Source organism: Dromaius novaehollandiae, chromosome 5, assembly GCF_036370855.1.
Source record: "Dromaius novaehollandiae isolate bDroNov1 chromosome 5, bDroNov1.hap1, whole genome shotgun sequence".
Lineage (NCBI taxonomy): Eukaryota > Metazoa > Chordata > Aves > Casuariiformes > Dromaiidae > Dromaius > Dromaius novaehollandiae.
The window spans coordinates 70059608-70071549 of NC_088102.1; the positions used below are offsets into that span (position 1 = coordinate 70059608).

The 11942-nt window shown below is 45.3% G+C and overlaps 1 protein-coding gene across 4 annotated transcripts in view; it reads right to left on the minus strand.

The window, feature by feature from the left end:
* CPT1A (carnitine palmitoyltransferase 1A) overlaps positions 1 to 9792 on the minus strand; it is a 46303-nt gene extending 36511 nt beyond the window's left edge. The window contains exons 1-2 of one of the 4 annotated variants that reach the window (XM_064513244.1): positions 9660 to 9792; positions 5709 to 5901 (exon numbers count right to left, since the gene is read on the minus strand). The gene's annotated coding sequence lies outside the window, so the exon portion shown is untranslated. Of the gene's footprint in view, positions 1 to 765; positions 859 to 5708; positions 5902 to 6982; positions 7353 to 9168; positions 9190 to 9659 lie in introns of those variants that run through there. The other 3 variants (XM_064513245.1, XM_026114194.2, XM_026114195.2) reach the window with 3 other exon arrangements.
* Positions 9793 to 11942: the final 2150 nt, after the last annotated feature.

Genomic DNA, 11942 nt, shown 5'->3' on the forward strand with positions numbered 1-11942 from the left:
TTATGATTTCAAGGTATAAATGCAGAACAGTCAACTCTGCATTAGGCCCTGCGTGTTCTTCATCCGCTCAAAGATATGAGGGCCTCAGCTCAGGGAAATCTGAAGCCACAAGAAACACCACATGCAGGACCCTTCCGTCTAACCAGGCATGTAAAAAGTTGCTTGTCATTGGGAATGTCTCCCTGAAGTATATGATACAGTACACAATGTCTAAAAGACAGAAAAATTACCATGTATATCTTAAAAAGTACCAGGCCACCATAAACAAGCTACACATGATGTATTATAGAGTGCATTGCATAAAACCAGATACTAATTGCTGAAACAGGTACTTTCGGAAATGCTGTTGAGTATGAAGCTTTTACGTGTTTCTACAGATTTCATAAGCTTTATACAAATAAATTGATATGGTGAGATAATGAAACGATCAATAACAAGAAAAAAAAGTTAGACAAAGTCATCACCTCCACCTCACAAAAAGCAACTCATCCCCCTTTGAATGGGTCTCCCTGTCACCTCTTTCCTCAGAACTCATTCTAGTCACTTGCTTCCCATACATTGCTTGACTGATCTGATACATTTTTCTCCTGTTTGCTATTTCTTTTGGCATAGAGCAAGCCTTGCCACTTCTCCCGAATAAGAGTCCAAACATCCACTGTAAAGAGACATATTATTTAACTGTAGTTTTCACATCCCTAACTACTTATCCTGCAAAAAAAGCAAGTTAACAAATGCAGAGAAAAACTGAAGAGGAATTTTACTCACGTGGCCCAGAAGAGCTAAAACCGTGGTGAAAGACTTAATTCTATGACTACCACTTACAAGCCAGCTGATCAGTTTAGTTTCGAGTTGTCTTCATGGTACTTCAACATCTATTTACAGATTAGCATTTATGTACTGGGCATACATCCACCAGTAATCAAACTAAGCTCACAAAACAAGTCGCCCCAATTATTTTGCTTTGATGGCCAAAGGTTAACAGATTTCTTGGAAAAGCAGTGACCGTTGCACGCAGTTTCTCTGAAAACATTGCCACGTACTACCCCACGCTAAGTTTCATACTGGCAGAGCCTTCAAATAGACATCTCTGACACCCAAACCACATACAGGCTGCTGAAAGTTAGCAGGCATGCTTACAGTATTTCGCAATTCAATGCTGCGAGCTGGAAAACATCGCATCTTAAAGTATGATGGCACCTTCTGTTCTGGGTTCAGAAGTACCTTGGAGCCTCTACCTCATGCAGATGCAAGGCACCACAAAAACAGCAATGAGAAACATCTTGTGCTAGAGGTAGTGTCTTCTGCCTCCTGCCAAATTCCTACTAGCAAGCTTAACCTCTAACTTAAAGGCAGAGGCAATGAGATATATAACTTGAAAAAAAAGTTTCCTGCTTCTTTCTTAAAACCCACTTAAAGCTTTAAAATTCAGAGGGGCACTGAAGCTGCAGCAAATAGGGATACAGACAGGTGAGGAGAAAGCGATACTAATCATTTACAGCTGCATTGTTTAAGGATGTTTTCCAGATGGGAAGTGGAGAGGAATAACAGTTCAAAGTACCTTCAGCCCAGTTTTAGTTAGGAAGCAGACTGTGCCCTAACACTTAGAGCCACATTAAGCTTGCCATTTAAAGCTAGACATCTTGAACTTGGAAGGTCTTGGGAAACCAAGCAATTGGCTCAATGCCTTTGAAATAAGACTGCTTCAGAACAGGCAAAGAGAAAAGGAAAGAAAAATCCACTTCTGTCAACAAGAAGTTACTGTCTGAATGTTACAAGAAGCCACACATAATAGCGAAAAAAAAAAAATCAAGAGCTCTCAAGTTCTCTTAACAGATTCCAACTCTGAGAATTATTAGAAGTTGAAAACCTTTAAAAAGTTCTGTCCAGTATTTTCTCATCCACACATTCCTTCTAAGGAATAAAACCAATTAAATCTCTCTCTCTTCAGGAGCTGCCCTTGCTACAGCTTTTGGAAGGAAACAAAGGCAGAAACCTCATTCCTTTCTTCTCCTAACCAGCCGTTAGTATCTCCGCTTGTTAGCATATTTTGGCATCTTAGAATACATCACTGAATTCCAAGAGTCTGAGGACAGACCTAGTGAAATCAGAGCCAGTATTAAAAACACAAACACTTCTACTGCATCTGTGTAGGAGACAGTGACCAAGTATTTCTTCTTGCCTGTTTTGTAACCTTTTACTACTATAGAAATTTGCATTTTCTGCTTTCATAGAAAGCCAAAACTATGCATGAATAACAGTTTTCATTTATATAAATAAATGAATAATTGTTTATGCTCAAATCTGTTGTTTTCATACCAGAACTAAATTAAAGGCAAGATAATTCCAAGGACTGAGAAGGTGTCTATGACTCTTCATGGATTGTGCCAAATTTCTCTTTACATTTCTGTTACTGATACTGCTTTGTCAGTCCAAACTTTCAGTGCAACCTACACAAGGCATACAAACGATGTCACTCCACAGCAGCTGACTTTGCCTAGGCAGTCTGCTGGCAATGAAGCAACAAGTTCTGAAGCACAAAGCCAGTGCCAGCATCCAAAAATAACTTCCTAGTACGATAGCTTACTTCCACTTCAACACCAACTACAGTTTAATGGTAATCTAATGCGCCAGAAAGCCATCACAAAAGTGGATGTAAATCTAAGGATAAGCAAAGGTTTTTAAGACTTGCACAGCAAGGGTCGCCCAAACAAAAAGTATCAGAAGTATTTCATCAAGCAGCAGGATCTCTTCTTACCCAAATGTAAAGGGTTAGAGGCAAACAAAAATTTTCTTCAAGTGTAGCCTTCATGTGCAATTCACATGCTGCCATTCACCAAGAATGTCTTCACCTGTCTGAATTCTACAGGGGATTTGAAGTCATTAAGTCTGACACCCTCCCAGATGTTTGGTACAAAAGTAGTAGCTACCAAACTTAGTTCAAAGCTTGGGGACAGAAAAAAAAAAAGCCCAACCTGCAGATGGATTTACAACTACAGGGTCTGTTGGAAGACAGCAAAAAACCCACATATCCTTTTAGTAAAGGGAAACATGGTGTTAAAATAGCTGAAGTCCTGCAACCAACGAAAAGAAAACAAGCACCTCATACACAACAGAACAGGCCTTCCTTAGAGTGAACATATTTTCTTTTCATTGTATTTTTACACTCCCATATACCAGGCATACCATTTCAGCAGAAAAGAAACAAAGTTAAAACAAGTGATGGAAGAACACCTTTGAAGATGTGGAAAAAATTACAAAGTTCAATATATCAATATTGGCTTCAGAAGAAAAATCATCAGTATAGAAGAGAAATGCAAGATTCTGAATCAAGTCATGCACAGGTTTTTGTTCCCTTGATGATGTTTAGAATTTTGGGATTGCCCAAATACAACAGACATTGACTCCACTCGTCAGTACTTGTAAAAACATCCCAGTCACAGCCAGATCTGTACCTATAGCAGAATAAAACTCCCCATTCATGATTAGCACTGCTCATGTTGTACATAAATACAAAAACATTTTCAAAAGCAGAGTTTTAATTGCAATCCTATTACCAGAGATTCTTCTTGTAATTTAATGCAAGAGATGTTATAACAGAACCACTTCAAAAAATATAAACTCAGTGGATCAAGAAAACCTGTGCACAAACAGTACAATGGTTTTAAATGAACAGCATAACTTGGAAGTCAAATTGGAAGCAGTCAAACACTCAAGAAAAGTAAATTTTAGTGACCGACGATAACATACTATTAGCTTGGAGGATAAAAAAATTAAGATTTTGCAGTGAGATTTTGCCACTTTTCCTGTTTTTTTCCCAACATTACTCCAGTAACTTTGCCCTCACTAAAAGCACCAGTGCTTTTACACAAGGTGTAAAGGGTGTGAGTGGGTGTGCACGCACATGTGCATTTTAAGCACTACGTTGTCCAACGAGAGTCAGCTAGTCTTAAGGCAGCAGGTAGATTTCTAGAACTGGCTTGAATGATATGCCCAATGATAAAAGAAGAGGGGAACAGTACAGTTGCTATCAAAATGAGAGCACCTGTATTATCAGTAATAAAACCAATGTGATTTCAGTAGCATTTTCAGTTTGCTAGGAATGCAGTAGATTTACTCACTACAGTGTATGCTGTACAGCAGTGTTCAGCACTGACTCAGTAACTCAAGGTCTCACCTGCTCTTATGTGAGTACTACCCCACTTCTATCTGATCCATCTACCCTCTGGCACAAGAGCAGAATTTTCATTTCCAAGCAAGGTAGCTAACCAAACATGATTAAGGATGCCAAAAAAAAAAAAAAAAAAAAAAATCCTGTATTCACATGCAACTGGTGCTACTTTGACACATATTTGAACAAAATTAAAACCAAAGCTGAAGTAAAACCATTCAATTTAAACAGAAATCCAAAGATCTAGCTAATATGACTTTCTTGCAACGTATACTAGATTTCTTCAAAAAAGTGACAAGACACTAGAACCTCAGAGAGAGTAGATGGCTTATTCACAGGTCATGTGATATTCCACAAGTAGCTGACTTCTGAACTTACTATAAAGATTAACCAGACACTTATTCTCTGAAGAATTCCTATTTCAAAATAGCTTCCTCACACATTAACCTTCAGTAATATCTAATCATGCTATTCAGCATATAAAAAGACAAGAAGATAGTTGCTGCTCTCAAGTCTTAGCAATAACTCACTCACTTTACAATGATTAACTGTACCCTAGTAAGACTACAGGCGCACAAAAGCATTAAGAGAAGCCCGAGAGAAATGAAGTCAAGTCATTCCTATGCGGTAAACACTTGTGTGGATGAGAATTTAAATTCACTCAAAATGCTTCTCAGGTGAGCCTAACGGCTATGGTACAAACATTGAACAAAATGATCACTCTCCTTTAAAACCTGAATTAATGTAACAGTCAATCAACCATCATTTGACCTGGATGAAAACAAAGTTAAACTGACAGATTCTCTCATACCACTAGCTACAATGGAAAATGTAGTAATAGGTTTCAGTTCCCCAAAACTTGCATTTGATTCTTATGTGGGAGTTGTCTCTCAGAGGGTCCTCAAGGTCAGATCAGTAGTCCATGCTCAAAGCTGCTTAAGCAAAGTGTTGAAAGAGACAGGAGCCTCCCCTTCTCTCCACCATTCAACATTTAAATTTTAAGCTCTCATTTCTGGTGATTCCTAATCCTTGGCTTCAGTCCATCCCCACACTCAGAATGGAAATCCCCTACAGCTGACAGCAGCGGTCCCTTGGAAGTACAGTATTTTTAAGTTACTCATGTCTAAAAATGAGTAAGTGCTGTGGTTCAAGACAAGCTGAAGAACAGAGTAAATGTATTTCCCCAGGTACAGCAACAGTGGGACCTCCTACAAACCTCACCCACAGCAGGCAGCTTGATGTCAGAACAGCTAAGCAGCCTGCAGCGACTCGCTGTCCCACTGACAAAGCCACAGGCACATGCTACCAGCTTGTGTCCTGTCCTCAGCAGTTTTCCAAGATCACATGAGGGTGCATATTAGCTACCTGCCGCAGAGATTTCCCTTGGAATCTTTGCCCCATTTCTTTATCCCCTTCCCAAGTGGTAAGCTGAGCAGACAGGCATCTTGGGAAAGGAAGGGATTAAAACAGAAAACCCACACCCTCACACAAACATCCCACAGACAGGCAAACAGAAAGAGTGAATTCAATATAAGCATACCTGAACAGCTCTGTCTTCCTCAGAAGAGCACTTAAGATGTGCTGGTCACACAGAAATAGTCTCCCCTTAAGCTCACTCACTGCAGCTGGGATCTTGAACTTCAGGTTAAGACAGTAAAAGGCAGGCTCATTCCAGTGCTATTAGCCACTAATATCCATTAAACTACAGCAATGGGAAGCAGTCTACTGTAGCTCTGAAAAAGAAAATCACAAGAAAACAGTCTGAGCTTTGATTCACACCCGGCTTTCAACTGTTGAGAGGGACTGAATCAGAGACCGGAACAGTTTAAGGAAAACTGATGCCAGAGAAGAGAATAGTCACAAAGAGTAGTTCTGAAACAGTATTTTCCATTACACTGGATGAATGTACCATCTGACCTGTTAAATGAAGACAGACCAATCCACAGACAGTAAAAATGGGGTTAAGAAAGGTTCATCTACCGCCCTCTCAGTTATTTTCAAGGGCTCAAACTACTGATTGCTAGCTAGAGCAGTAAGCAAGGCGATCTTGGGAGCTAGGTATCACGGCTAGTTTCAGCTTGCAGTTTAGGACATTTAAATAAAGGTCTTGCCCTGCAGGCTTTAAGCTTCCACACAGTCAACACAGATCCCATCAAGATTTCTTGCTGGAGCGATGTTCACACAACAGACTGCTTTCACTGGCACCTTGGGCAGAAAGGCTAGGGATAGCAAGCTACCTTCCCACCACCTTATCAGACTGGAGACCCCAGGCAAGGAAGGACTGTGGACAGGACTGGCTATAGCTGACCATTAATTACTGGCTTAACACTAAAGAATATTAACCTCTAAAACACTGACATGCTCCTCAGCTGTCATCAAAAAAAAAAAAAAAAAAAAAACCTTTTACAATTATCATATTACTTAGCAATTTCCTTTTTAAACACAGAGTAGGACATACTGTACTCTCCCTAGGTTTTTAGAACATTATTCTAGCCTGTACTGCAATACATGTTATACTGTACAGACCCATGCAAGAACCACCTCTTCTGACCTTCTAGAAACTCAGAATAATCCTGCTGAGTAAGAGGCAAGCACACAAAAACCAAAGCATTGCAGAGCTCTCATACTATGTGTGTACATGGGGGAGGGGGGGAAGTGCCCCCAAATTAGGCTCTAGGGATTTTTTTTTTAATGCTATTACAAAAAGACACACCCAGGGCACTGAGATTCTAATAATTTTACCCATTTCCTCTCCCTTTGCACTAAGTAGCTTCTATATATGCAGATGCAGCAAAGCAGAATTACAGTATTTACCTTTTCTGTGGTAACATTTCCAGAATGGCAGCACTTTACCAGACATATCAGATGCCCATCTTCCTGGGTACCAACAGTCTTAAAACACTGACTACAACATTTGGTGACCAAAGGCAAGCAGAACATATGGATCTTGCGGTAACGTTCACTTGTACACCCTGACATACTTGTACAGTAAATAATCACCAAGGAACCAGGTCCAAACATTTTACCAACATTTAAACAGACCATTCAAACTGCAGTTAATCCAGACAGGGGAAAGAGGGCTGCCTTTCAGCTGTTTAGATCTTGTTTTCCTTGACGTCTGGAGCTCTGGGCTAGGATATAGCATGCCACCACGCAAAAGCAAGGGGTTTTTGAAGCACAAGGAAAACAAGCAGATGTTTGCACGCCGCTTTTATGTAATTTTAAAACGGCTTCCACCTAGGTCGCCTCGCAACCTAAGGTTTTCCAAACACACCACGGCTGCGGTCGCGGGATGCGGCACGCCGAGCCTCTCCGCACGCGCCGGGCGGCCTTCCTGCCAAGAGCACAGCGACCCGCCGGTCGCTCCAGAGGAAAAAATAAATAAATAAATAAATAAATGAAAATAAAATGTATTAACATAAAAAAAACCACCACACAAGTGCTTTGCTCTGCCTTTCTCCCCGGTTCCCCCTGGAAAAGCCTTGGAGAAGGGGGGGGAGGGGAGGGAGGCACCTGCCCTCTGAAGGGCGCGGCCGCCGCCGCCTCCCCCCCCTCGCCCCGCCCTTTCCAACGGCGCCCGGGGCGCGCGCGCCCGCCCGGCACCACGTGACCGCCCCGCAGAAGTAGGGGAAAGGTCGCGCCGCCGCAGCGCGCCGCGCAGGACAACAAAGGGCCGCGCCGCCCCCCTCCCCCCCCCCGCCGCCCCCGCCCTGCAGGCCCGGCCCGTGCGAGGCAGCAGCTTCCGCAGAGGGGGCGGGCCGCAAACCGCGAAGCCCAGCTCGGAGTCGTGAGGGAGGGGGGGGAAAAAAGGGGACAGGCCCTCAGTTACTCTTGCAACATACCTTTCTATTACAGCTTACGGTCATAAAAAGCCTTAGTTGCCTGATTTTTATTTTTTTCCATAACGTTTTCTGTCAGGATGAGGCTCCTGACTCAAGCGCATAACGCAGCCCTCAGGACAGCCAGCTGGTAAATCCAGCCGCTTGATTTGACATCTGCTGCGACACAGCCCGGCATCCGTGTAATCACATAAAGTTACCTCACCTCAGCTCCTGGAGATCCACATCCTGCTTACCTACAACGTCATCTGTAATACTGCAAGTCGGGACTTAATTTACCTGACTGCCATAGGAAAAGAGCCTACTGATCACCACCGAGGACTGCCAACACTTTTTTCTTTTTTTAATTCCCCCAATAATATCAGTAAACCTTATTTTCTGGCCATTCACCGTGATCAGAAAGCACCTGACCATCGGATTAGAATCAAATAGCTCGTAGATCTGGAAATTCAAGAGGCCACGCACTCAGGAGAACACAATTGTTTTAGAAGAGGGGTTTGAAGGCACTAGGCAGGTCTTCCCCATTCTCCATGCTGCACCCTTACAAACGTGATAAGGAAGTGAGCGGTTTTCTATAATCTCCTCTAGACTGCAGAGTTTCAAAAGGATTGTCCTCCAAACGCTGGTAAACTGCCAGATAAAAAAGAATGAAGTATTTGTCTTGATCCTACTTTGCGCTTTTCCCTTCCCAAAGATGCCCTTCCCTCCACAGTCCCATCGACACTGCTGCAGAACCGTGTTGGACTGGGTTATAAATGACTAAAGGAACATTTCAGGTTGGCTTTTCTATCTAAACTCAAAGACGTAACTTTCAGAATATGAAAGCTGCGTGAGCAATGAGGCAAGATTTTTGCGGCTTTCGGGATATTCTTAACAACCTACCTTCTGCAACAAGTCTAATTAGTATTCTCACCCAGTAAACCAGCCTTCCCAGGGCAGTGTCACAAACAAAATAGAGACAAAGTTCTAAATATCTCGAAAGCAGTTTACAGTAACTGCGGTTTTTACAAGCTTCACAACCGCCAATCACAAACACATGGACCAGCCACCAGAGAAAAAAAAAACCCAAGTATTTAATTCACGAAACTCTTACGCACACACACTCTGAAGCCCACTCCCGGTATTAAGCCGTGTGCACGCTTCTAGAGAGCTCGCACTCACCCTGCGGATGGCTCAGAGCGGCTTCACCAACCTGCAAAGCTGCAGGTCACCGGCTTCCTTCCAGGCTTGCTCACAGGGCGCTGAGGACTCAGCGAACCACCCCTTATACCGCGGTATCATCCCTCCCCGCCCCCGCACACACCGCTCCCCGACCTGCGGCAGCGAGTCCCTAACGCCGAAGCCGGGACCAGGGCAGCGGGATGCCAAGGAGACCTCGCCTCTGCGCTGCCCCTCCCGTGCCCGCCGCCACCGCCGCCTTTCCCCGCGCGCACTTGGCCCGATAATTAAACAAATAATCAAATAAAAAGATAATGAAATAACGTTAACAAAATAAAACGATAACTAAATAAAAAGAGACCAACGGCTTCCCCCCCCCGCCGCGGCCCCTCAGCCCAGCGCAGGGAGGCGGCGCGCTGCCCCCCCCCCCCCCCCCGGGGCCAGGCCGGGCCCCCCGCGCCGCCGGCGCAGGGCAGACGGTTGTCGCCGCTCACCGGCTCCGGCGCGCGACGAGGCGGCGGCAGCGCGGTCAGGACCCGAGTGCGGCAGCCGGCCGCTCCCCGCGCGCACCCTGCGCGAGAGCCGCGCTTGCCGCCCGCGCCCCCATTGGCTGCCGGCGCCGAGGGGGCGGGGCCGGCGGCGCGCCGCGGGAGGGGGCGGGGGGGGGCCGTGGGTGTGAAGGAGGAGGAGGAGGAAGAGAGGCGGGGGCGGGGCGGAGGCGGGAAGGGAGGCGGGCGCCGATAGGCTAGGAGCGGGGAGAGGGGCCGCTCGATTGGTGGGAAGCGCGGGGAGGGGGCGGAGCTAAGGGGAGGCTTGGCGACGACGTGGAGTGGAGGCGCGGGCGGGTGTGGCGCCGGGGGAGGTGATGGCGGAGCAGAGCACCTTTGGGCTCACCCACACCCCCCCGGGGGGGAAAGGGGCGGCTGACCCTGGGGAAGGGAGCTGCAGGGGTTTTGAGGAGAGGCCCCGCGAGGTGTAAAGGCGTGAGGGCAAATGGAGGACCTGGCCTGCGTGCGGCCGGGGGGCCAAGATGGCCTCCCCGGGGCAGGGCCCTGCAGCCCACCCTCCCCGGCAGCTGCGGGGGGTTGAAGGAGTTGGGTAAACACAACACTTGCCCGTGAAAGTAATCCTGTTCTTCACAAAGTGCCAAATCGTGAAAAGTAACCCAAACACCTACACGTCTGCCTCGGGCAGGGCAGAACGGCGCAGTAATTTGGTTAAATTTCGGGTTTGCAATGGGGCAATCACTTCTCGCTTCGAAGGGCTCAGGGCCTGACTCTCTCTGGTGGGCTTCCATTTCGGTGTAACCGCAGGAGGGCTGCTCCTTCTAAGGGACGTCATGGGCTATCCCACTGCAGTGCTAGCAATAGGAAGTCTCTTCCTTAAAATTGCTGCAAAGTTGGGATTCGCAGTTTTGCCTTTGTGGGCAGATCCACCCAGCCACCCACTCCTGCCCGCTGCCATTTCCAGGATGTGGCTGAAGACGCCAAAGGCGATGCATGAATAAACATATGACCAAATCCTGAAGCACGGGCTCTGCAGATGGAGCCTTTCCCTTGCCCGTAACATCATGCAATGTCAGTGAGAAAAGCCACTGCTGCTCAGAAATTGCCCTTTTAATGTTCCTTGCCTAATGGTGCAATTAGAAGAAGATGTTGTTCTTTCAGAAGGAAGCATAAAGCCCAGAAGATAACAAGGGGAGGAGGGAAAAAGAAGAGCCATTTAGAACTACTAGTATTAGCAGGGAAAGACAAGACCCAAAAGACCAAATAACACAAACCTAGTTGCGTCCCCAGATTCAGCTACATCCATCTTTATGCATTTTTAGCATTAACAGCTATGACCGTAATTTGGACAGTTAGAGGAAGGACTGCAACTCTTGGAAGGCTGCGGTTAATAACTTTTGTCCCCTTGGCCTATGTGTGTTCTACAAGCAGTTTACAAAGAAAAAGTTATCTACATGTTTTTCATTATGCGCAAAGACATCCTAAAAGGTCTTGCTATGTTTTTTACCTTCTAGGTGCTTTTTACCTTCTAAATATTAAAAAAGTAAACCAAATCTGGTCTCCCCTCATTCTGCCAAGGAGTTTCCTTCATGTCTTAGTCCCCCGCCAACATTCTCAGCTACACAGTAATCAGGAGGGAATCAGCTGCAAGCAGATGTTGGTGCTATTTATTTTGTTCTCCAAATAACTGTGCAAGCTGCCATGAGTTAGGGACCATCAAGTCAGAGTGCTTATTTTATCATAAAATATGTCATAAAATATCTCAGCCTCCTGCAGCTAGACTCGGTGACGACATGAGAAGTGTTGCATTATATGAGGTTGTCGTGCCTGTGACTAAGCCAAACCCGGCTTGGCTTTGTTTAGCTGGCAGACATAAACCTGACACTACGGACGGTCTGTGACTGATGGCCAATGGTCCTGCCACTGACACCTAGGCCAGGCTCTCTTCACCCATTAACCTACATGGAGCAGAAGTTAGATACTTGCTAATACTTCAATTTTTTTCCCAATAATTGTCATACTTCTGATTTCTAAAGACTGATGAGTACCATCAGGAAAGACCGTATGTGCCTAGCTCTGTAAGGATGTGGCCCACCCCCTAGGAATTCATTCTGATCTTTGCAATCCAAAGAAATCAAAATAATCAAGGAAAGGCCACATTTATCTGTGCCTAGGCAGACTGAAATACTTCTAGCTTGCCTCTGTGTATATGTAGCCCTTGAATTAACCACATCTGGTCAGCTTTTAGTCCTTCAAGACTTCTTGGCTTCT